The sequence below is a fragment of the Balaenoptera physalus genome, assembly GCF_965194825.1.
Source record: "Balaenoptera physalus genome assembly, chromosome: 9".
NCBI classification, from domain to species: domain Eukaryota; kingdom Metazoa; phylum Chordata; class Mammalia; order Artiodactyla; family Balaenopteridae; genus Balaenoptera; species Balaenoptera physalus.
The window spans coordinates 75,658,251-75,684,034 of NC_138888.1; positions in this window are offsets into that span (position 1 = coordinate 75,658,251).

The following is a 25,784-nucleotide window of genomic DNA, read 5'->3' on the forward strand; positions in this document are numbered from 1 at the left end:
CAGAACTGCAATTGGTGAATATTTAGTGACCTTTTGCAGTGGGTTTAAAGCTGCTGTTGTGGGAAACGGCCACAAGGATGCAGCATTTCTCCATTCCCAAATCTGGGTACTAGGGCAGCAGAGCCATTCTAGAAGTCGTTTGTCTAGGTTGTAAATTTGAATGGAATGTGCCAGGAAAACCCCCCATAAGTCTATGTCTCATTACTCCTAGTTCGTTGTTTTAATTTTTTCAATTGGGGTAATGGTTAGAATGTTGCTTGTCCAAGGTGTACACACTCTGGTTCATCTACATATTCTACATACCTATTTATGTAGAGATCCTCTTCCCTTGTAAATTATTACAGTGTTCCGTAATCCTTCCTTGCTATATGGTCGGTCTTTTTGATATATGTATATAATATGTATTTGTATACATATGGTAACGCTAATCTTCATTTATCCATTCCCCCCAACTTTACTTTTAGATAAGCATAGTTCTTTTTTAATAAGTCTGTGATTGACTTTCTGTGTGGAAATATGTTCATTTGTGTCAGTTATTAGATAACGCCTATAAGTGATATCATAGGATATAGGACTTTTGCTTTCCGACTTACCTCATGTTCTGTGATTATCTCCAAGATCATCTATGGGGCCTCAAAGAGCAGTGTTTCATTGTTTTCCATGGCTAGTATTCATTGTGTACATGGACCACTTCTTCTTTATCCTTTCATCTGTAGATGGACATTTTGGTTGCTTCACTGTCTTGTCTATTGTGAATAAGGCTGCAGTGCAGCTTTTGCAGCCCGGGTCTTCTTCATTCTGGTCTTCTCAGGTGAGAGGCCCATTGGTGCGCCTGCTGGATTGACTGGTACCTCAATTTTTCCTTTTAAACGCAGCTCTTTCCTGTTCTCATTATTAGCGTTTAACCCTTTTACATCTCACCAGCAGCTAGAGGGTACACAGTTCTCTAAAACCTCTTCAGCATTTATTGTTTGTAGACTTTTTGCCAATGGTCAGTCGACTGGTGTGAGTTGAAGACTTTTTGTAGATTAGATTGCATGAGTCTAATACTTCCTGAGGCTGAGCTTTTATCCATTTTCCTTTCTTTAAAAAGAGAGTGAGTAAAACTTACCTCTTCATACTGTCTTCTTGAAAATTTTGCCTGTTTTGAATTTTTTTTATCCATTCCCTACCTCAGCACAATTTTGAGGGCAGGTGTCCTTTACAGCCCTGAGTCCTTGTGAATGGTAAGTGACCATTAGCTGTGGGTTAAAAGCTGCTCTTGCGGGAATCGGCCACATGGCGGCAGCATTTCTCCTTTACCAAATCTGGTTACTAGGTCAACAGAGCCTTACTGGAAGTGGTGTTCTAGGTTGTAAATTAGAATGGCATGTGAGAGGAAAACGCCCTTTAATGTATGTCTCATTACTTCTTGTTGTTATTTTTAACTTACGTTTTATTTTTTATCACAGCAAACTTGATTACAATGTTTTGTTTGTTCTAGGTGTGCAAGATGTGGTTCTTTCACACATATACATATATCTATTCTTCTTCGGAGCCTTTTCCCATGTAGGTTATGACACAATGTTGAGTAGTCTTCTCTTGGTATTGCGTAGGTCTTTGGTGATTACATATTTCACAGGTGTTTGTATCTCTCTGTTAACCTCAATACGGTAATGTATCCATTCCTCACACCTTTCTAATTGGTGAACCATAAGTTTTTTTATTGATTCTATGATAGTGTTTCTCTGTGGAAATATCTTTGTTTGTATCATTTTTTAGGTAACCCCTATATATGATATGATAGGATATGTGTCTTTCGCTTTCTCACTTACTCCAAGTTGCGTGATTACTTCTAGACTCATCTACGGTGCTGCAAATGGCATTGTTTCATTTTTTCACTAGCTCATATTCCATCTGTACAGGTAGCAGTTCTTCTTTGTCCACCCATCTGTCGGTGGACTTTTTGGTTACTTCCATATCTTGGCTATTGTAATAGTGTGCAATGCAGATTTGCGTGGCTGTGTCCTTCCAATTCTGTCTTCTTAGTTTATAGGTCCAGGAATAGGTCTGCTGGATCACATGGTAGCTCAATGTTTACTTTTTAAAGGCACCTCTGTTCTGTTCTCCTTAGTGGCTCTTTCCAGGTTACGTCCCACTTAAAGTGGAGGGCATGTATTTCTTCCCAGCACCTTCAGGATTTATTCTTTGTAGTTTTTGCTGATGATTATTCTGAGTGGTGTGAGCTGATACCTCTTTGTGGTTGAATTTGCATGTGTCTCATAATGCGTTGAAATTGAGCTTTAAGACATGATCTTTTTATTTTTCCAGCTGTGATTAGAGCTTATTTCTTCACAGTGTTTTCTTAAAGTATGTGTCACCATTTGTAATATTTTGGCCGTTATCTCCCTCAAGACATTTTGAGGGCAGGTTTCATTTACAGCCCTGCAGTACTTGTTCATATGAAGTGACCATTAGCTCAGGCTTTAAACCTGCTTTTGCAGGTAACGGCCAGAGAGCGGCAGCCTTTCTACGTTTCCCATGCTGGTACTAGGGAAACAGACCTAACGGCCAGTGGTGTTCTTCGGTTATAAATTAGAGTGCAATGTGCCCGGATAAAACCACAAATGTTGATGTCTCCTTGCTTTTGTTTGTTTTTAAATTGAGTTTATATTTATTATTAGAGTAATATTCCATTGTGTACGTGGACCACTTCTTCTTGGTGCATTCCTCGGTTGATGGACATTTTCATTGCTTCCAAGTGCTGGCTATGGTAAATCTTGCTGGCGTACAGGTTTGCCAGCCTGTGACTTTTTGATTCTCATTTTCTCAAGTGATAGGCCAAGCAGTGGTTGTGATTGATTGACTGGTAGCTCAATGTTTCCCTTTTCAAAGCACCTACACTGTGTTTTCATTAGTGGCTCTTTACATGCCCCCCCTTACAACCGAAGGTACGCATTTCTCCACACTCCCTTCACGGTTTATTTTTTGCAGCATTTTTCCTAATGGCCATTCTGACTGCTGTGAGCTGATAGGTTTTTGTAATATGGGTATGCATGTCATTAAAATTTTTTAAATTCGTCATATTCCTACCCCTTTTTCTTTTCTCTTAAAAGAAAAACCCGTGAGTACAATATAGCTCTTGAACTTGTCTTCTTCGAAGCTTGCCCTCTTTTGAATTTTTTGGTCGATTTTTGACCCCAGAAATTTTCTGGAGGGCAGGTATCATTTACAGAACTGCAAGTTGGTGAAAATTTAGTGACCTTTTGCAGTGGGTTCAAAGCTGCTGTTGTGGGAAACGGCCACAAGGAGGTAGCATTTCTCCATTCCCCAATCTGGGTACTAGGGCAGCAGAGCCTTTCTGGAAGTCCTTGTCCTAGGTTGTAAATTAGAATGGAAATTGCCAGGAGAAATCCCCATAAGTTTATGTCTCATTACTTCTTCTTGGTTTTTAAAATTTTTTTAATCTGGGTAAAGTTTAGAATATTGTTTGTCCTAGGTGTACACAATCTGGTTCATTTGTACATTATGTATGTCTATTAATGTACAGATCCTCTTCCCATGTAAAATATTACAGTGTTCCGTCGACCTCCCTTGCTATATGTTCAGTGTTTTTGATACATGTATATAATATGTATTTGTATATGTATGGTAACACTAATGTTCATTTCTCAATTTCCCCCCTCCTTTCCTTTCAGATGAGCATAGTTTGTTTTCTAAGCCTGTGAGTGTCTTTCTCTTTGGAAATATGTTCATCTGTGTCAGTTATTAGATAATGCCATAAGTGATAATATAGGATATAGGTGTTTTGCTTTCCGACCTACTTCATGTTTTGTGATTATCTCCAGGCTCAAGTATGGTTCCTCAAAGAGCAGTGCTTCAATGTTTTCCATGGCTAATATTCCATTGTGTACATGGACCACTTCTTCTTGGTGCATTCCTCTGTCGATGGACATTTTCGTTGCTTCCAAGTGTTGCCTATGGTAAATATTGCTGGAGTGCAGGATTTCCAGCCTGTGATTTTTGATTTTCATTTTCTCAGGTGATAGACCCAGCAGTGGGTATGATTGATTGACTGGTACGGTAGCTCAACGTTTACCTTTTCAAGGCAACTCCATTGTGCTTTCATTAGTGGCTCTTGCCACGTCCCCCTTAGAATCAAGGGTACGCATTTCTCCACAATCACGTCAGCATTTATTGTTGGCAGAATTTTTTTTGATGGCCATTATGACTGGTGTGAGCTGATAGGTTTTTGTAATTTGGGTTTACATGTCTGTAAAAATTCCTACAATTCATCATTTTTCCACGGCTTTTTCTTTTCTGTTAAAAGAAAAAAGCAAAAAAGTGTGAGTATAATATACCTCTTCAAATATTCTTTTTGGAAGGTTGCACTCTAGAATTTTTTGGTCGATTTTCGACCTCAGTATTTTTTGGAGGGCAGGTGTCATTTACAGAACTGCAATTGGTGAATATTTAGTGACCTTTTGCAGTGGGTTTAAAGCTGCTGTTGTGGGAAACGGCCACAAGGATGCAGCATTTCTCCATTCCCAAATCTGGGTACTAGGGCAGCAGAGCCATTCTAGAAGTCGTTTGTCTAGGTTGTAAATTTGAATGGAATGTGCCAGGAAAACCCTCCATAAGTCTATGTCTCATTACTCCTAGTTCGTTGTTTTAATTTTTTCAATTGGGGTAATGGTTAGAATGTTGCTTGTCCAAGGTGTACACACTCTGGTTCATCTACATATTCTACATACCTATTTATGTAGAGATCCTCTTCCCTTGTAAATTATTACAGTGTTCCGTAATCCTTCCTTGCTATATGGTCGGTCTTTTTGATATATGTATATAATATGTATTTGTATACATATGGTAACGCTAATCTTCATTTATCCATTCCCCCCACCTTTACTTTTAGATAAGCATAGTTCTTTTTTAATAAGTCTGTGATTGACTTTCTGTGTGGAAATATGTTCATTTGTGTCAGTTATTAGATAACGCCTATAAGTGATATCATAGGATATAGGACTTTTGCTTTCCGACTTACCTCATGTTCTGTGATTATCTCCAAGATCATCTATGGGGCCTCAAAGAGCAGTGTTTCATTGTTTTCCATGGCTAGTATTCATTGTGTACATGGACCACTTCTTCTTTATCCTTTCATCTGTAGATGGACATTTTGGTTGCTTCACTGTCTTGTCTATTGTGAATAAGGCTGCAGTGCAGCTTTTGCAGCCCGGGTCTTCTTCATTCTGGTCTTCTCAGGTGAGAGGCCCATTGGTGCGCTTGCTGGATTGACTGGTACCTCAATTTTTCCTTTTAAACGCAGCTCTTTCCTGTTCTCATTATTAGCGTTTAACCCTTTTACATCTCACCAGCAGCTAGAGGGTACACAGTTCTCTAAAACCTCTTCAGCATTTATTGTTTGTAGACTTTTTGCCAATGGTCAGTCGACTGGTGTGAGTTGAAGACTTTTTGTAGATTAGATTGCATGAGTCTAATACTTCCTGAGGCTGAGCTTTTATCCATTTTCCTTTCTTTAAAAAGAGAGTGAGTAAAACTTACCTCTTCATACTGTCTTCTTGAAAATTTTGCCTGTTTTGAATTTTTTTTATCCATTCCCTACCTCAGCACAATTTTGAGGGCAGGTGTCCTTTACAGCCCTGAGTCCTTGTGAATGGTAAGTGACCATTAGCTGTGGGTTAAAAGCTGCTCTTGCGGGAATCGGCCACATGGCGGCAGCATTTCTCCTTTACCAAATCTGGTTACTAGGTCAACAGAGCCTTACTGGAAGTGGTGTTCTAGGTTGTAAATTAGAATGGCATGTGAGAGGAAAACGCCCTTTAATGTATGTCTCATTACTTCTTGTTGTTATTTTTAACTTACGTTTTATTTTTTATCACAGCAAACTTGATTACAATGTTTTGTTTGTTCTAGGTGTGCAAGATGTGGTTCTTTCACACATATACATATATCTATTCTTCTTCGGAGCCTTTTCCCATGTAGGTTATGACACAATGTTGAGTAGTCTTCTCTTGGTATTGCGTAGGTCTTTGGTGATTACATATTTCACAGGTGTTTGTATCTCTCTGTTAACCTCAATACGGTAATGTATCCATTCCTCACACCTTTCTAATTGGTGAACCATAAGTTTTTTTATTGATTCTATGATAGTGTTTCTCTGTGGAAATATCTTTGTTTGTATCATTTTTTAGGTAACCCCTATATATGATATGATAGGATATGTGTCTTTCGCTTTCTCACTTACTCCAAGTTGCGTGATTACTTCTAGACTCATCTACGGTGCTGCAAATGGCATTGTTTCATTTTTTCACTAGCTCATATTCCATCTGTACAGGTAGCAGTTCTTCTTTGTCCACCCATCTGTCGGTGGACTTTTTGGTTACTTCCATATCTTGGCTATTGTAATAGTGTGCAATGCAGATTTGCGTGGCTGTGTCCTTCCAATTCTGTCTTCTTAGTTTATAGGTCCAGGAATAGGTCTGCTGGATCACATGGTAGCTCAATGTTTACTTTTTAAAGGCACCTCTGTTCTGTTCTCCTTAGTGGCTCTTTCCAGGTTACGTCCCACTTAAAGTGGAGGGCATGTATTTCTTCCCAGCACCTTCAGGATTTATTCTTTGTAGTTTTTGCTGATGATTATTCTGAGTGGTGTGAGCTGATACCTCTTTGTGGTTGAATTTGCATGTGTCTCATAATGCGTTGAAATTGAGCTTTAAGACATGATCTTTTTATTTTTCCAGCTGTGATTAGAGCTTATTTCTTCACAGTGTTTTCTTAAAGTATGTGTCACCATTTGTAATATTTTGGCCGTTATCTCCCTCAAGACATTTTGAGGGCAGGTTTCATTTACAGCCCTGCAGTACTTGTTCATATGAAGTGACCATTAGCTCAGGCTTTAAACCTGCTTTTGCAGGTAACGGCCAGAGAGCGGCAGCCTTTCTACGTTTCCCAGGCTGGTACTAGGGAAACAGACCTAACGGCCAGTGGTGTTCTTCGGTTATAAATTAGAGTGCAATGTGCCCGGATAAAACCACAAATGTTGATGTCTCCTTGCTTTTGTTTGTTTTTAAATTGAGTTTATATTTATTATTAGAGTAATATTCCATTGTGTACGTGGACCACGTCTTCTTGGTGCATTCCTCGGTTGATGGACATTTTCATTGCTTCCAAGTGCTGGCTATGGTAAATCTTGCTGGCGTACAGGTTTGCCAGCCTGTGACTTTTTGATTCTCATTTTCTCAAGTGATAGGCCAAGCAGTGGTTGTGATTGATTGACTGGTAGCTCAATGTTTCCCTTTTCAAAGCACCTACACTGTGTTTTCATTAGTGGCTCTTTACATGCCCCCCCTTACAACCGAAGGTACGCATTTCTCCACACTCCCTTCACGGTTTATTTTTTGCAGCATTTTTCCTAATGGCCATTCTGACTGCTGTGAGCTGATAGGTTTTTGTAATATGGGTATGCATGTCATTAAAATTTTTTAAATTCGTCATATTCCTACCCCTTTTTCTTTCCTCTTAAAAGAAAAACCCGTGAGTACAATATAGCTCTTGAACTTGTCTTCTTCGAAGCTTGCCCTCTTTTGAATTTTTTGGTCGATTTTTGACCCCAGAAATTTTCTGGAGGGCAGGTATCATTTACAGAACTGCAAGTTGGTGAAAATTTAGTGACCTTTTGCAGTGGGTTCAAAGCTGCTGTTGTGGGAAACGGCCACAAGGAGGTAGCATTTCTCCATTCCCCAATCTGGGTACTAGGGCAGCAGAGCCTTTCTGGAAGTCCTTGTCCTAGGTTGTAAATTAGAATGGAAATTGCCAGGAGAAATCCCCATAAGTTTATGTCTCATTACTTCTTCTTGGTTTTTAAAATTTTTTTAATCTGGGTAAAGTTTAGAATATTGTTTGTCCTAGGTGTACACAATCTGGTTCATTTGTACATTATGTATGTCTATTAATGTACAGATCCTCTTCCCATGTAAAATATTACAGTGTTCCGTCGACCTCCCTTGCTATATGTTCGGTGTTTTTGATACATGTATATAATATGTATTTGTATATGTATGGTAACACTAATGTTCATTTCTCAATTTCCCCCCTCCTTTCCTTTCAGATGAGCATAGTTTGTTTTCTAAGCCTGTGAGTGTCTTTCTCTTTGGAAATATGTTCATCTGTGTCAGTTATTAGATAATGCCATAAGTGATAATATAGGATATAGGTGTTTTGCTTTCCGACCTACTTCATGTTTTGTGATTATCTCCAGGCTCAAGTATGGTTCCTCAAAGAGCAGTGCTTCAATGTTTTCCATGGCTAATATTCCATTGTGTACATGGACCACTTCTTCTTGGTGCATTCCTCTGTCGATGGACATTTTCGTTGCTTCCAAGTGTTGCCTATGGTAAATATTGCTGGAGTGCAGGATTTCCAGCCTGTGATTTTTGATTTTCATTTTCTCAGGTGATAGACCCAGCAGTGGGTATGATTGATTGACTGGTACGGTAGCTCAACGTTTACCTTTTCAAGGCAACTCCATTGTGCTTTCATTAGTGGCTCTTGCCACGTCCCCCTTAGAATCAAGGGTACGCATTTCTCCACAATCACGTCAGCATTTATTGTTGGCAGAATTTTTTTTGATGGCCATTATGACTGGTGTGAGCTGATAGGTTTTTGTAATTTGGGTTTACATGTCTGTAAAAATTCCTACAATTCATCATTTTTCCACGGCTTTTTCTTTTCTGTTAAAAGAAAAAAGCAAAAAAGTGTGAGTATAATATACCTCTTCAAATATTCTTTTTGGAAGGTTGCACTCTAGAATTTTTTGGTCGATTTTCGACCTCAGTATTTTTTGGAGGTCAGGTGTCATTTACAGAACTGCAATTGGTGAATACTTAGTGACCTTTTGCAGTGGGTTTAAAGCTGCTGTTGTGGGAAACGGCCACAAGGATGCAGCATTTCTCCATTCCCAAATCTGGGTACTAGGGCAGCAGAGCCATTCTAGAAGTCGTTTGTCTAGGTTGTAAATTTGAATGGAATGTGCCAGGAAAACCCCCCATAAGTCTATGTCTCATTACTCCTAGTTCGTTGTTTTAATTTTTTCAATTGGGGTAATGGTTAGAATGTTGCTTGTCCAAGGTGTACACACTCTGGTTCATCTACATATTCTACATACCTATTTATGTAGAGATCCTCTTCCCTTGTAAATTATTACAGTGTTCCGTAATCCTTCCTTGCTATATGGTCGGTCTTTTTGATATATGTATATAATATGTATTTGTATACATATGGTAACGCTAATCTTCATTTATCCATTCCCCCCACCTTTACTTTTAGATAAGCATAGTTCTGTTTTAATAAGTCTGTGATTGACTTTCTGTGTGGAAATATGTTCATTTGTGTCAGTTATTAGATAACGCCTATAAGTGATATCATAGGATATAGGACTTTTGCTTTCCGACTTACCTCATGTTCTGTGATTATCTCCAAGATCATCTATGGGGCCTCAAAGAGCAGTGTTTCATTGTTTTCCATGGCTAGTATTCATTGTGTACATGGACCACTTCTTCTTTATCCTTTCATCTGTAGATGGACATTTTGGTTGCTTCACTGTCTTGTCTATTGTGAATAAGGCTGCAGTGCAGCTTTTGCAGCCCGGGTCTTCTTCATTCTGGTCTTCTCAGGTGAGAGGCCCATTGGTGCGCCTGCTGGATTGACTGGTACCTCAATTTTTCCTTTTAAACGCAGCTCTTTCCTGTTCTCATTATTAGCGTTTAACCCTTTTACATCTCACCAGCAGCTAGAGGGTACACAGTTCTCTAAAACCTCTTCAGCATTTATTGTTTGTAGACTTTTTGCCAATGGTCAGTCGACTGGTGTGAGTTGAAGACTTTTTGTAGATTAGATTGCATGAGTCTAATACTTCCTGAGGCTGAGCTTTTATCCATTTTCCTTTCTTTAAAAAGAGAGTGAGTAAAACTTACCTCTTCATACTGTCTTCTTGAAAATTTTGCCTGTTTTCAATTTTTTTTATCCATTCCCTACCTCAGCACAATTTTGAGGGCAGGTGTCCTTTACAGCCCTGAGTCCTTGTGAATGGTAAGTGACCATTAGCTGTGGGTTAAAAGCTGCTCTTGCGGGAATCGGCCACATGGCGGCAGCATTTCTCCTTTACCAAATCTGGTTACTAGGTCAACAGAGCCTTACTGGAAATGGTGTTCTAGGTTGTAAATTAGAATGGCATGTGAGAGGAAAACGCCCTTTAATGTATGTCTCATTACTTCTTGTTGTTATTTTGAACTTACGTTTTATTTTTTATCACAGCAAACTTGATTACAATGTTTTGTTTGTTCTAGGTGTGCAAGATGTGGTTCTTTCACACATATACATATATCTATTCTTCTTCGGAGCCTTTTCCCATGTAGGTTATGACACAATGTTGAGTAGTCTTCTCTTGGTATTGCGTAGGTCTTTGGTGATTACATATTTCACAGGTGTTTGTATCTCTCTGTTAACCTCAATACGGTAATGTATCCATTCCTCACACCTTTCTAATTGGTGAACCATAAGTTTTTTTATTGATTCTATGGTAGTGTTTCTCTGTGGAAATATCTTTGTTTGTATCATTTTTTAGGTAACCCCTATATATGATATGATAGGATATGTGTCTTTCGCTTTCTCACTTACTCCAAGTTGCGTGATTACTTCTAGACTCATCTACGGTGCTGCAAATGGCATTGTTTCATTTTTTCACTAGCTCATATTCCATCTGTACAGGTAGCAGTTCTTCTTTGTCCACCCATCTGTCGGTGGACTTTTTGGTTACTTCCATATCTTGGCTATTGTAATAGTGTGCAATGCAGATTTGCGTGGCTGTGTCCTTCCAATTCTGTCTTCTTAGTTTATAGGTCCAGGAATAGGTCTGCTGGATCACATGGTAGCTCAATGTTTACTTTTTAAAGGCACCTCTGTTCTGTTCTCCTTAGTGGCTCTTTCCAGGTTACGTCCCACTTAAAGTGGAGGGCATGTATTTCTTCCCAGCACCTTCAGGATTTATTCTTTGTAGTTTTTGCTGATGATTATTCTGAGTGGTGTGAGCTGATACCTCTTTGTGGTTGAATTTGCATGTGTCTCATAATGCGTTGAAATTGAGCTTTAAGACATGATCTTTTTATTTTTCCAGCTGTGATTAGAGCTTATTTCTTCACAGTGTTTTCTTAAAGTATGTGTCACCATTTGTAATATTTTGGCCGTTATCTCCCTCAAGACATTTTGAGGGCAGGTTTCATTTACAGCCCTGCAGTACTTGTTCATATGAAGTGACCATTAGCTCAGGCTTTAAACCTGCTTTTGCAGGTAACGGCCAGAGAGCGGCAGCCTTTCTACGTTTCCCATGCTGGTACTAGGGAAACAGACCTACCGGCCAGTGGTGTTCTTCGGTTATAAATTAGAGTGCAATGTGCCCGGATAAAACCACAAATGTTGATGTCTCCTTGCTTTTGTTTGTTTTTAAATTGAGTTTATATTTATTATTAGAGTAATATTCCATTGTGTACGTGGACCACTTCTTCTTGGTGCATTCCTCGGTTGATGGACATTTTCATTGCTTCCAAGTGCTGGCTATGGTAAATCTTGCTGGCGTACAGGTTTGCCAGCCTGTGACTTTTTGATTCTCATTTTCTCAAGTGATAGGCCAAGCAGTGGTTGTGATTGATTGACTGGTAGCTCAATGTTTCCCTTTTCAAAGCACCTACACTGTGTTTTCATTAGTGGCTCTTTACATGCCCCCCCTTACAACCGAAGGTACGCATTTCTCCACACTCCCTTCACGGTTTATTTTTTGCAGCATTTTTCCTAATGGCCATTCTGACTGCTGTGAGCTGATAGGTTTTTGTAATATGGGTATGCATGTCATTAAAATTTTTTAAATTCGTCATATTCCTACCCCTTTTTCTTTCCTCTTAAAAGAAAAACCCGTGAGTACAATATAGCTCTTGAACTTGTCTTCTTCGAAGCTTGCCCTCTTTTGAATTTTTTGGTCGATTTTTGACCCCAGAAATTTTCTGGAGGGCAGGTATCATTTACAGAACTGCAAGTTGGTGAAAATTTAGTGACCTTTTGCAGTGGGTTCAAAGCTGCTGTTGTGGGAAACGGCCACAAGGAGGTAGCATTTCTCCATTCCCCAATCTGGGTACTAGGGCAGCAGAGCCTTTCTGGAAGTCCTTGTCCTAGGTTGTAAATTAGAATGGAAATTGCCAGGAGAAATCCCCATAAGTTTATGTCTCATTACTTCTTCTTGGTTTTTAAAATTTTTTTAATCTGGGTAAAGCTTAGAATATTGTTTGTCCTAGGTGTACACAATCTGGTTCATTTGTACATTATGTATGTCTATTAATGTACAGATCCTCTTCCCATGTAAAATATTACAGTGTTCCGTCGACCTCCCTTGCTATATGTTCGGTGTTTTTGATACATGTATATAATATGTATTTGTATATGTATGGTAACACTAATGTTCATTTCTCAATTTCCCCCCTCCTTTCCTTTCAGATGAGCATAGTTTGTTTTCTAAGCCTGTGAGTGTCTTTCTCTTTGGAAATATGTTCATCTGTGTCAGTTATTAGATAATGCCATAAGTGATAATATAGGATATAGGTGTTTTGCTTTCCGACCTACTTCATGTTTTGTGATTATCTCCAGGCTCAAGTATGGTTCCTCAAAGAGCAGTGCTTCAATGTTTTCCATGGCTAATATTCCATTGTGTACATGGACCACTTCTTCTTGGTGCATTCCTCTGTCGATGGACATTTTCGTTGCTTCCAAGTGTTGCCTATGGTAAATATTGCTGGAGTGCAGGATTTCCAGCCTGTGATTTTTGATTTTCATTTTCTCAGGTGATAGACCCAGCAGTGGGTATGATTGATTGACTGGTACGGTAGCTCAACGTTTACCTTTTCAAGGCAACTCCATTGTGCTTTCATTAGTGGCTCTTGCCACGTCCCCCTTAGAATCAAGGGTACGCATTTCTCCACAATCACGTCAGCATTTATTGTTGGCAGAATTTTTTTTGATGGCCATTATGACTGGTGTGAGCTGATAGGTTTTTGTAATTTGGGTTTACATGTCTGTAAAAATTCCTACAATTCATCATTTTTCCACGGCTTTTTCTTTTCTGTTAAAAGAAAAAAGCAAAAAAGTGTGAGTATAATATACCTCTTCAAATATTCTTTTTGGAAGGTTGCACTCTAGAATTTTTTGGTCGATTTTCGACCTCAGTATTTTTTGGAGGTCAGGTGTCATTTACAGAACTGCAATTGGTGAATACTTAGTGACCTTTTGCAGTGGGTTTAAAGCTGCTGTTGTGGGAAACGGCCACAAGGATGCAGCATTTCTCCATTCCCAAATCTGGGTACTAGGGCAGCAGAGCCATTCTAGAAGTCGTTTGTCTAGGTTGTAAATTTGAATGGAATGTGCCAGGAAAACCCCCCATAAGTCTATGTCTCATTACTCCTAGTTCGTTGTTTTAATTTTTTCAATTGGGGTAATGGTTAGAATGTTGCTTGTCCAAGGTGTACACACTCTGGTTCATCTACATATTCTACATACCTATTTATGTAGAGATCCTCTTCCCTTGTAAATTATTACAGTGTTCCGTAATCCTTCCTTGCTATATGGTCGGTCTTTTTGATATATGTATATAATATGTATTTGTATACATATGGTAACGCTAATCTTCATTTATCCATTCCCCCCACCTTTACTTTTAGATAAGCATAGTTCTGTTTTAATAAGTCTGTGATTGACTTTCTGTGTGGAAATATGTTCATTTGTGTCAGTTATTAGATAACGCCTATAAGTGATATCATAGGATATAGGACTTTTGCTTTCCGACTTACCTCATGTTCTGTGATTATCTCCAAGATCATCTATGGGGCCTCAAAGAGCAGTGTTTCATTGTTTTCCATGGCTAGTATTCATTGTGTACATGGACCACTTCTTCTTTATCCTTTCATCTGTAGATGGACATTTTGGTTGCTTCACTGTCTTGTCTATTGTGAATAAGGCTGCAGTGCAGCTTTTGCAGCCCGGGTCTTCTTCATTCTGGTCTTCTCAGGTGAGAGGCCCATTGGTGCGCCTGCTGGATTGACTGGTACCTCAATTTTTCCTTTTAAACGCAGCTCTTTCCTGTTCTCATTATTAGCGTTTAACCCTTTTACATCTCACCAGCAGCTAGAGGGTACACAGTTCTCTAAAACCTCTTCAGCATTTATTGTTTGTAGACTTTTTGCCAATGGTCAGTCGACTGGTGTGAGTTGAAGACTTTTTGTAGATTAGATTGCATGAGTCTAATACTTCCTGAGGCTGAGCTTTTATCCATTTTCCTTTCTTTAAAAAGAGAGTGAGTAAAACTTACCTCTTCATACTGTCTTCTTGAAAATTTTGCCTGTTTTCAATTTTTTTTATCCATTCCCTACCTCAGCACAATTTTGAGGGCAGGTGTCCTTTACAGCCCTGAGTCCTTGTGAATGGTAAGTGACCATTAGCTGTGGGTTAAAAGCTGCTCTTGCGGGAATCGGCCACATGGCGGCAGCATTTCTCCTTTACCAAATCTGGTTACTAGGTCAACAGAGCCTTACTGGAAATGGTGTTCTAGGTTGTAAATTAGAATGGCATGTGAGAGGAAAACGCCCTTTAATGTATGTCTCATTACTTCTTGTTGTTATTTTGAACTTACGTTTTATTTTTTATCACAGCAAACTTGATTACAATGTTTTGTTTGTTCTAGGTGTGCAAGATGTGGTTCTTTCACACATATACATATATCTATTCTTCTTCGGAGCCTTTTCCCATGTAGGTTATGACACAATGTTGAGTAGTCTTCTCTTGGTATTGCGTAGGTCTTTGGTGATTACATATTTCACAGGTGTTTGTATCTCTCTGTTAACCTCAATACGGTAATGTATCCATTCCTCACACCTTTCTAATTGGTGAACCATAAGTTTTTTTATTGATTCTATGGTAGTGTTTCTCTGTGGAAATATCTTTGTTTGTATCATTTTTTAGGTAACCCCTATATATGATATGATAGGATATGTGTCTTTCGCTTTCTCACTTACTCCAAGTTGCGTGATTACTTCTAGACTCATCTACGGTGCTGCAAATGGCATTGTTTCATTTTTTCACTAGCTCATATTCCATCTGTACAGGTAGCAGTTCTTCTTTGTCCACCCATCTGTCGGTGGACTTTTTGGTTACTTCCATATCTTGGCTATTGTAATAGTGTGCAATGCAGATTTGCGTGGCTGTGTCCTTCCAATTCTGTCTTCTTAGTTTATAGGTCCAGGAATAGGTCTGCTGGATCACATGGTAGCTCAATGTTTACTTTTTAAAGGCACCTCTGTTCTGTTCTCCTTAGTGGCTCTTTCCAGGTTACGTCCCACTTAAAGTGGAGGGCATGTATTTCTTCCCAGCACCTTCAGGATTTATTCTTTGTAGTTTTTGCTGATGATTATTCTGAGTGGTGTGAGCTGATACCTCTTTGTGGTTGAATTTGCATGTGTCTCATAATGCGTTGAAATTGAGCTTTAAGACATGATCTTTTTATTTTTCCAGCTGTGATTAGAGCTTATTTCTTCACAGTGTTTTCTTAAAGTATGTGTCACCATTTGTAATATTTTGGCCGTTATCTCCCTCAAGACATTTTGAGGGCAGGTTTCATTTACAGCCCTGCAGTACTTGTTCATATGAAGTGACCATTAGCTCAGGCTTTAAACCTGCTTTTGCAGGTAACGGCCAGAGAGCGGCAGCCTTTCTACGTTTCCCATGCTGGTACTAGGGAAACAGACCTACCGGCCAGTGGTGTTCTTCGGTTATAAATTAGAGTGCAATGTGCCCGGATAAAACCACAAATGTTGATGTCTCCTTGCTTTTGTTTGTTTTTAAATTGAGTTTATATTTATTATTAGAGTAATATTCCATTGTGTACGTGGACCACTTCTTCTTGGTGCATTCCTCGGTTGATGGACATTTTCATTGCTTCCAAGTGCTGGCTATGGTAAATCTTGCTGGCGTACAGGTTTGCCAGCCTGTGACTTTTTGATTCTCATTTTCTCAAGTGATAGGCCAAGCAGTGGTTGTGATTGATTGACTGGTAGCTCAATGTTTCCCTTTTCAAAGCACCTACACTGTGTTTTCATTAGTGGCTCTTTACATGCCCCCCCTTACAACCGAAGGTACGCATTTCTCCACACTCCCTTCACGGTTTATTTTTTGCAGCATTTTTCCTAATGGCCATTCTGACTGCTGTGAGCTGATAGGTTTTTGTAATATGGGTATGCATGTCATTAAAATTTTTTAAATTCGTCATATTCCTACCCCTTTTTCTTTCCTCTTAAAAGAAAAACCCGTGAGTACAATATAGCTCTTGAACTTGTCTTCTTCGAAGCTTGCCCTCTTTTGAATTTTTTGGTCGATTTTTGACCCCAGAAATTTTCTGGAGGGCAGGTATCATTTACAGAACTGCAAGTTGGTGAAAATTTAGTGACCTTTTGCAGTGGGTTCAAAGCTGCTGTTGTGGGAAACGGCCACAAGGAGGTAGCATTTCTCCATTCCCCAATCTGGGTACTAGGGCAGCAGAGCCTTTCTGGAAGTCCTTGTCCTAGGTTGTAAATTAGAATGGAAATTGCCAGGAGAAATCCCCATAAGTTTATGTCTCATTACTTCTTCTTGGTTTTTAAAATTTTTTTAATCTGGGTAAAGCTTAGAATATTGTTTGTCCTAGGTGTACACAATCTGGTTCATTTGTACATTATGTATGTCTATTAATGTACAGATCCTCTTCCCATGTAAAATATTACAGTGTTCCGTCGACCTCCCTTGCTATATGTTCGGTGTTTTTGATACATGTATATAATATGTATTTGTATATGTATGGTAACACTAATGTTCATTTCTCAATTTCCCCCCTCCTTTCCTTTCAGATGAGCATAGTTTGTTTTCTAAGCCTGTGAGTGTCTTTCTCTTTGGAAATATGTTCATCTGTGTCAGTTATTAGATAATGCCATAAGTGATAATATAGGATATAGGTGTTTTGCTTTCCGACCTACTTCATGTTTTGTGATTATCTCCAGGCTCAAGTATGGTTCCTCAAAGAGCAGTGCTTCAATGTTTTCCATGGCTAATATTCCATTGTGTACATGGACCACTTCTTCTTGGTGCATTCCTCTGTCGATGGACATTTTCGTTGCTTCCAAGTGTTGCCTATGGTAAATATTGCTGGAGTGCAGGATTTCCAGCCTGTGATTTTTGATTTTCATTTTCTCAGGTGATAGACCCAGCAGTGGGTATGATTGATTGACTGGTACGGTAGCTCAACGTTTACCTTTTCAAGGCAACTCCATTGTGCTTTCATTAGTGGCTCTTGCCACGTCCCCCTTAGAATCAAGGGTACGCATTTCTCCACAATCACGTCAGCATTTATTGTTGGCAGAATTTTTTTTGATGGCCATTATGACTGGTGTGAGCTGATAGGTTTTTGTAATTTGGGTTTACATGTCTGTAAAAATTCCTACAATTCATCATTTTTCCACGGCTTTTTCTTTTCTGTTAAAAGAAAAAAGCAAAAAAGTGTGAGTATAATATACCTCTTCAAATATTCTTTTTGGAAGGTTGCACTCTAGAATTTTTTGGTCGATTTTCGACCTCAGTATTTTTTGGAGGTCAGGTGTCATTTACAGAACTGCAATTGGTGAATACTTAGTGACCTTTTGCAGTGGGTTTAAAGCTGCTGTTGTGGGAAACGGCCACAAGGATGCAGCATTTCTCCATTCCCAAATCTGGGTACTAGGGCAGCAGAGCCATTCTAGAAGTCGTTTGTCTAGGTTGTAAATTTGAATGGAATGTGCCAGGAAAACCCCCCATAAGTCTATGTCTCATTACTCCTAGTTCGTTGTTTTAATTTTTTCAATTGGGGTAATGGTTAGAATGTTGCTTGTCCAAGGTGTACACACTCTGGTTCATCTACATATTCTACATACCTATTTATGTAGAGATCCTCTTCCCTTGTAAATTATTACAGTGTTCCGTAATCCTTCCTTGCTATATGGTCGGTCTTTTTGATATATGTATATAATATGTATTTGTATACATATGGTAACGCTAATCTTCATTTATCCATTCCCCCCACCTTTACTTTTAGATAAGCATAGTTCTGTTTTAATAAGTCTGTGATTGACTTTCTGTGTGGAAATATGTTCATTTGTGTCAGTTATTAGATAACGCCTATAAGTGATATCATAGGATATAGGACTTTTGCTTTCCGACTTACCTCATGTTCTGTGATTATCTCCAAGATCATCTATGGGGCCTCAAAGAGCAGTGTTTCATTGTTTTCCATGGCTAGTATTCATTGTGTACATGGACCACTTCTTCTTTATCCTTTCATCTGTAGATGGACATTTTGGTTGCTTCACTGTCTTGTCTATTGTGAATAAGGCTGCAGTGCAGCTTTTGCAGCCCGGGTCTTCTTCATTCTGGTCTTCTCAGGTGAGAGGCCCATTGGTGCGCCTGCTGGATTGACTGGTACCTCAATTTTTCCTTTTAAACGCAGCTCTTTCCTGTTCTCATTATTAGCGTTTAACCCTTTTACATCTCACCAGCAGCTAGAGGGTACACAGTTCTCTAAAACCTCTTCAGCATTTATTGTTTGTAGACTTTTTGCCAATGGTCAGTCGACTGGTGTGAGTTGAAGACTTTTTGTAGATTAGATTGCATGAGTCTAATACTTCCTGAGGCTGAGCTTTTATCCATTTTCCTTTCTTTAAAAAGAGAGTGAGTAAAACTTACCTCTTCATACTGTCTTCTTGAAAATTTTGCCTGTTTTCAATTTTTTTTATCCATTCCCTACCTCAGCACAATTTTGAGGGCAGGTGTCCTTTACAGCCCTGAGTCCTTGTGAATGGTAAGTGACCATTAGCTGTGGGTTAAAAGCTGCTCTTGCGGGAATCGGCCACATGGCGGCAGCATTTCTCCTTTACCAAATCTGGTTACTAGGTCAACAGAGCCTTACTGGAAATGGTGTTCTAGGTTGTAAATTAGAATGGCATGTGAGAGGAAAACGCCCTTTAATGTATGTCTCATTACTTCTTGTTGTTATTTTGAACTTACGTTTTATTTTTTATCACAGCAAACTTGATTACAATGTTTTGTTTGTTCTAGGTGTGCAAGATGTGGTTCTTTCACACATATACATATATCTATTCTTCTTCGGAGCCTTTTCCCATGTAGGTTATGACACAATGTTGAGTAGTCTTCTCTTGGTATTGCGTAGGTCTTTGGTGATTACATATTTCACAGGTGTTTGTATCTCTCTGTTAACCTCAATACGGTAATGTATCCATTCCTCACACCTTTCTAATTGGTGAACCATAAGTTTTTTTATTGATTCTATGGTAGTGTTTCTCTGTGGAAATATCTTTGTTTGTATCATTTTTTAGGTAACCCCTATATATGATATGATAGGATATGTGTCTTTCGCTTTCTCACTTACTCCAAGTTGCGTGATTACTTCTAGACTCATCTACGGTGCTGCAAATGGCATTGTTTCATTTTTTCACTAGCTCATATTCCATCTGTACAGGTAGCAGTTCTTCTTTGTCCACCCATCTGTCGGTGGACTTTTTGGTTACTTCCATATCTTGGCTATTGTAATAGTGTGCAATGCAGATTTGCGTGGCTGTGTCCTTCCAATTCTGTCTTCTTAGTTTATAGGTCCAGGAATAGGTCTGCTGGATCACATGGTAGCTCAATGTTTACTTTTTAAAGGCACCTCTGTTCTGTTCTCCTTAGTGGCTCTTTCCAGGTTACGTCCCACTTAAAGTGGAGGGCATGTATTTCTTCCCAGCACCTTCAGGATTTATTCTTTGTAGTTTTTGCTGATGATTATTCTGAGTGGTGTGAGCTGATACCTCTTTGTGGTTGAATTTGCATGTGTCTCATAATGCGTTGAAATTGAGCTTTAAGACATGATCTTTTTATTTTTCCAGCTGTGATTAGAGCTTATTTCTTCACAGTGTTTTCTTAAAGTATGTGTCACCATTTGTAATATTTTGGCCGTTATCTCCCTCAAGACATTTTGAGGGCAGGTTTCATTTACAGCCCTGCAGTACTTGTTCATATGAAGTGACCATTAGCTCAGGCTTTAAACCTGCTTTTGCAGGTAACGGCCAGAGAGCGGCAGCCTTTCTACGTTTCCCATGCTGGTACTAGGGAAACAGACCTACCGGCCAGTGGTGTTCTTCGGTTATAAATTAGAGTGCAATGTGCCCGGATAAAACCACAAATGTTGATGTCTCCTTGCTTTTGTTTGTTTTTAAATTGAGTTTATATTTATTATTAGAGTAATATTCCATTGTGTACGTGGACCACTTCTTCTTGGTGCATTCCTCGGTTGATGGACATTTTCATTGCTTCCAAGTGCTGGCTATGGTAAATCTTGCTGGCGTACAGGTTTGCCAGCCTGTGACTTTTTGATTCTCATTTTCTCAAGTGATAGGCCAAGCAGTGGTTGTGATTGATTGACTGGTAGCTCAATGTTTCCCTTTTCAAAGCACCTACACTGTGTTTTCATTAGTGGCTCTTTACATGCCCACCCTTACAACCGAAGGTACGCATTTCTCCACACTCCCTTCACGGTTTATTTTTTGCAGCATTTTTCCTAAAGGCCATTCTGACTGCTGTGAGCTGATAGGTTTTTGTAATATGGGTATGCATGTCATTAAAATTTTTTAAATTCATCATATTCCTACCCCTTTTTCTTTTCTCTTAAAAGAAAAACCCGTGAGTACAATATAGCTCTTGAACTTGTCTTCTTCGAAGCTTGCCCTCTTTTGAATTTTTTGGTCGATTTTTGACCCCAGAAATTTTCTGGAGGGCAGGTATCATTTACAGAACTGCAAGTTGGTGAAAATTTAGTGACCTTTTGCAGTGGGTTCAAAGCTGCTGTTGTGGGAAACGGCCACAAGGAGGTAGCATTTCTCCATTCCCCAATCTGGGTACTAGGGCAGCAGAGCCTTTCTGGAAGTCATTGTCCTAGGTTGTAAATTAGAATGGAAATTGCCAGGAGAAATCCCCATAAGTTTATGTGTCATTACTTCTTCTTGGTTTTTAAAATTTTTTTAATCTGGGTAAAGTTTAGAATATTGTTTGTCCTAGGTGTACACAATCTGGTTCATTTGTACATTATGTATGTCTATTAATGTACAGATCCTCTTCCCATGTAAAATATTACAGTGTTCCATCGACCTCCCTTGCTATATGTTCGGTGTTTTTGATACATGTATATAATATGTATTTATATATGTATGGTAACTCTAATGTTCATTTCTCAGTTTCCCCCCTCCTTTCCTTTCAGATGAGCATAGTTTGTTTTCTAAGCCTGTGAGTGTCTTTCTCTTTGGAAATATGTTCATCTGTGTTAGTTATTAGATAATGCCATAAGTGATAATATAGGATATAGGTGTTTTGCTTTCCGACCTACTTCATGTTTTGTGATTATCTCCAGGCTCAAGTATGGTGCCTCAAAGAGCAGTGCTTCAATGTTTTCCATGGCTAATATTCCATTGTGTACATGGACCACTTCTTCTTGGTGCATTCCTCTGTCGATGGACATTTTCGTTGCTTCCAAGTGTTGCCTATGGTAAATATGGCTGGAGTGCAGGATTTCCCGCCTGTGATTTTTGATTTTCATTTTCTCAGGTGATAGACCCAGCAGTGGGTATGATTGATTGACTGGTACGGTAGCTCAACGTTTACCTTTTCAAGGCAACTCCATTGTGCTTTCATTAGTGGCTCTTACCACGTCCCCCTTAGAATCAAGGGTACGCATTTCTCCACAATCACGTCAGCATTTATTGTTGGCAGAATTTTTTTTGATTGCCATTATGACTGGTGTGAGCTGATAGGTTTTTGTAATATGGGTTTACATGTCTGTAAAAATTCCTACAATTCATCATTTTTCCACAGCTTTTTCTTTTCTGTTAAAAGAAAAAAGCAAAAAAAGTGTGAGTATAATATACCTCTTCAAATATTCTTTTTGGAAGGTTGCACTCTAGAATTTTTTGGTCGATTTTCGACCTCCGTATTTTTTGGAGGGCAGGTGTCATTTACAGAACTGCAATTGGTGAATATTTAGTGACCTTTTGCAGTGGGTTTAAAGCTGCTGTTGTGGGAAACGGCCACAAGGAAGCAGCATTTCTCCATTCCCAAATCTGGGTACTAGGGCAGCAGAGCCATTCTAGAAGTCGTTTGTCTAGGTTGTAAATTTGAATGGAATGTGCCAGGAAAACCCCCCATAAGTCTATGTCTCATTACTCCTAGTTCGTTGTTTTAATTTTTTCAATTGGGGTAATGGTTAGAATGTTGCTTGTCCAAGGTGTACACACTCTGGTTCATCTACATATTCTACATACCTATTTATGTAGAGATCCTCTTCCCTTGTAAATTATTACAGTGTTCCGTAATCCTTCCTTGCTATATGGTCGGTCTTTTTGATATATGTATATAATATGTATTTGTATACATATGGTAACGCTAATCTTCATTTATCCATTCCCCCCACCTTTACTTTTAGATAAGCATAGTTCTTTTTTAATAAGTCTGTGATTGACTTTCTGTGTGGAAATATGTTCATTTGTGTCAGTTATTAGATAACGCCTATAAGTGATATCATAGGATATAGGACTTTTGCTTTCCGACTTACCTCATGTTCTGTGATTATCTCCAAGATCATTTATGGGGCCTCAAAGAGCAGTGTTTCATTGTTTTCCATGGCTAGTATTCATTGTGTACATGGACCACTTCTTCTTTATCCTTTCATCTGTAGATGGACATTTTGGTTGCTTCACTGTCTTGTCTATTGTGAATAAGGCTGCAGTGCAGCTTTTGCAGCCCGGGTCTTCTTCATTCTGGTCTTCTCAGGTGAGAGGCCCATTGGTGCGCCTGCTGGATTGACTGGTACCTCAATTTTTCCTTTTAAACGCAGCTCTTTCCTGTTCTCATTATTAGCGATTAACCCTTTTACATCTCACCAGCAGCTAGAGGGTACACAGTTCTCTAAAACCTCTTCAGCATTTATTGTTTGTAGACTTTTTGCCAATGGTCAGTCGACTGGTGTGAGTTGAAGACATTTTGTAGCTTAGATTGCATGAGTCTAATACTTCCTGAGGCTGAGCTTTTATCCATTTTCCTTTCTTTAAAAAGAGAGTGAGTAAAACTTACCTCTTCATACTATCTTCTTGAAAATTTTGCCTGTTTTGAATTTTTTTTATCCATTCCCTACCTCAGCACAATTTTGAGAGCAGGTGTCCTTTACAGCCCTGAGTCCTTGTGAATGGTAAGTGACCATTAGCTGTGGGTTAAAATCTGCTCTTGCGGGAATCGGCCACATGGCGGCAGCATTTCTCCTTTACCAAATCTGGTTTCTAGGGCAACAGAGCCTTACTGGAAGTGGTGTTCTAGGTTGTAAATTAGAATGGCATGTGAGAGGAAAACGCCCTTTAATTTATGTCTCATTACTTCTTGTTGGTATTTTTAACTTAATTTTTATTTTTTATCACAGCAAACTTGATTACAATGTTTTGTTTGTTCTAGGTGTGCAAGATGTGGTTCTTTCACACATATACATATATCTATTCTTCTTCGGAGCCTTTTCCCATGTAGGTTATGACACAATGTTGAGTAGTCTTTTCTTGGTATTGCGTAGGTCTTTGGTGATTACATATTTCACATGTGTTTGTATCTCTCTGTTAACCTCAATATGGTAATGTATCCAATCCTCACAACTTTCTATTTGGTGAACCATAAGTTTTTTTAATGAATCTATGATAGTGTTTCTCTCTGGAAATATCTTTGTTTGTATCATTTTTCAGGTAACCCCTATATGTGATATAATAGGATATGTGTCTTTCGCTTTCTCACTTACTCCAAGTTGCGTGATTACTTCTAGACTCATCTATGGTGCTGCAAATGGCATTGTTTCATTTTTTCACTAGCTCATATTCCATCTGTACAGATAGCAGTTCTGCTTTGTCCACCCATCTGTCGGTGGACTTTTTGGTTATTTCCATATGTTGGCTTTTGTAATACTATGCAATACAGATTTGCATGCCTGCGTCCTTCCAATTTTGTCTTCTTAGTTTATAGGTCCAGGAATAGGTCTGCTGGATCATATGGTAACTAAATGTATACCTTTTAAAGCCACCTCTGTTCTGTTCTCCTTAGTGCCTCTTTCCAGGTTACGTCCCACTTAAAGTGGAGGGTATGTATTTCTTCCCTGCACCTTCAGCATTTATTCTTTGTACTTTTTGCTGATGGTTATTCTGAGTGGTGTGAGCTGATACCTCTTTGTGGTTGAATTTGCATGTGTCTCATAATGCGTAGAAATTGAGCTTTAAGACATGTCCTTTTTGTTTTTCCAGCTGTTATTAGAGTTTATTTCTTCAAAGTGTTTTCTTAAAGTATGTGTCACCATTTGAAATATTTTGGCCATTATCTCCCTCAAGACATTTTGAGGGCAGGTTTCATTTATAGCCCTGCAGTACTTGTTCATATGAAATGACCATTAGCTCAGGCTTTAAACCTGCTTTTGCAGGTATCGGCCAAAAAGCGGCAGCGTTTCTCCGGTCCCGTTGCTGGTATTAGGAGAACAGACTTACCAGCCAGTGGTGTTCTTCGGTTATAAATTAGAGTGCAATGTGCCCGGATAAACCCACAAATGTTGATGTCTCCTTGCTTTTGTTTGTTTTTAAATTGAATTTATATTTATTATTAGAGTAATATTCCATTGTGTACGTGGACCAATTCTTCTTGGTGCATTCCTCGGTTGATGGACATTTTCATTGCTTCCAAGTGCTGGCTATGGTAAATCTTGCTGGCGTACAAGTTTGCCAGCCTGTGACTTTTTGAATCTCATTTTCTCAGGTGATAGGCCAAGCATTTGTTGTGATTGATTGACTGGTAGCTCAATGTTTCCCTTTTTAAAGCACCTACACTGTGTTTTCATTAGTGGCTCTTTACATGCCCCCCCTTACAACCGAGGGTACGCATTTCTCCACACTCCCTTCACCATTTGTCTTTTGCAGCATTTTTCCTAATGGCCATTCTGACTGCTGTGAGCTGATAGGTTTTTTTAATATGGGTATGCATGTCATTAAAATTTTTAAAATTCATCATATTCCTACGCCTTTTTCTTTTCTCTTAAAAGAAAAACCCGTGAGTACAATATAGCTCTTGAACTTGTCTTCTTCCAAGGTTGCCCTCTTCTGAAGTTTTTGGTCGATTTTTTTTTTTTAATTGTAGATATTGTTTACTGATTTATTCCCATAAAAGATGGGGATTTGGTTCTTTTTTTTTTCTTTTTTTTTTTTAATTTTTATTTATTCATGGCTGTGTTGGGTCTTCGTTTCTGTGCGACGGCTTTCTCCAGTTGTGGCAATCGGGGGCCACTCTTCATCGCGGTGCGCAGGCCTCTCACTATTGCGGCCTCTCTTGTTGCCGAGCACAGGCTCCAGATGCGCAGGCTCAGTAATTGTGGCTCACGGGCCCAGCCGCTCTGCGGCATGTGGGATCTTCCCAGACCAGGGCTCGAACCCATGTCCTCTGCATTGGCAGGCGGATTCTCAACCACTGCGCCACCAGGGAAGCCCTTTGGTCGATTTTTGACCGAGGAAATTTTCTGGAAGGCAGGTGCCATTTACAGAAATGCAAGTTGGTGAAAATTTAGTCACCTTTTGCAGTGGGTT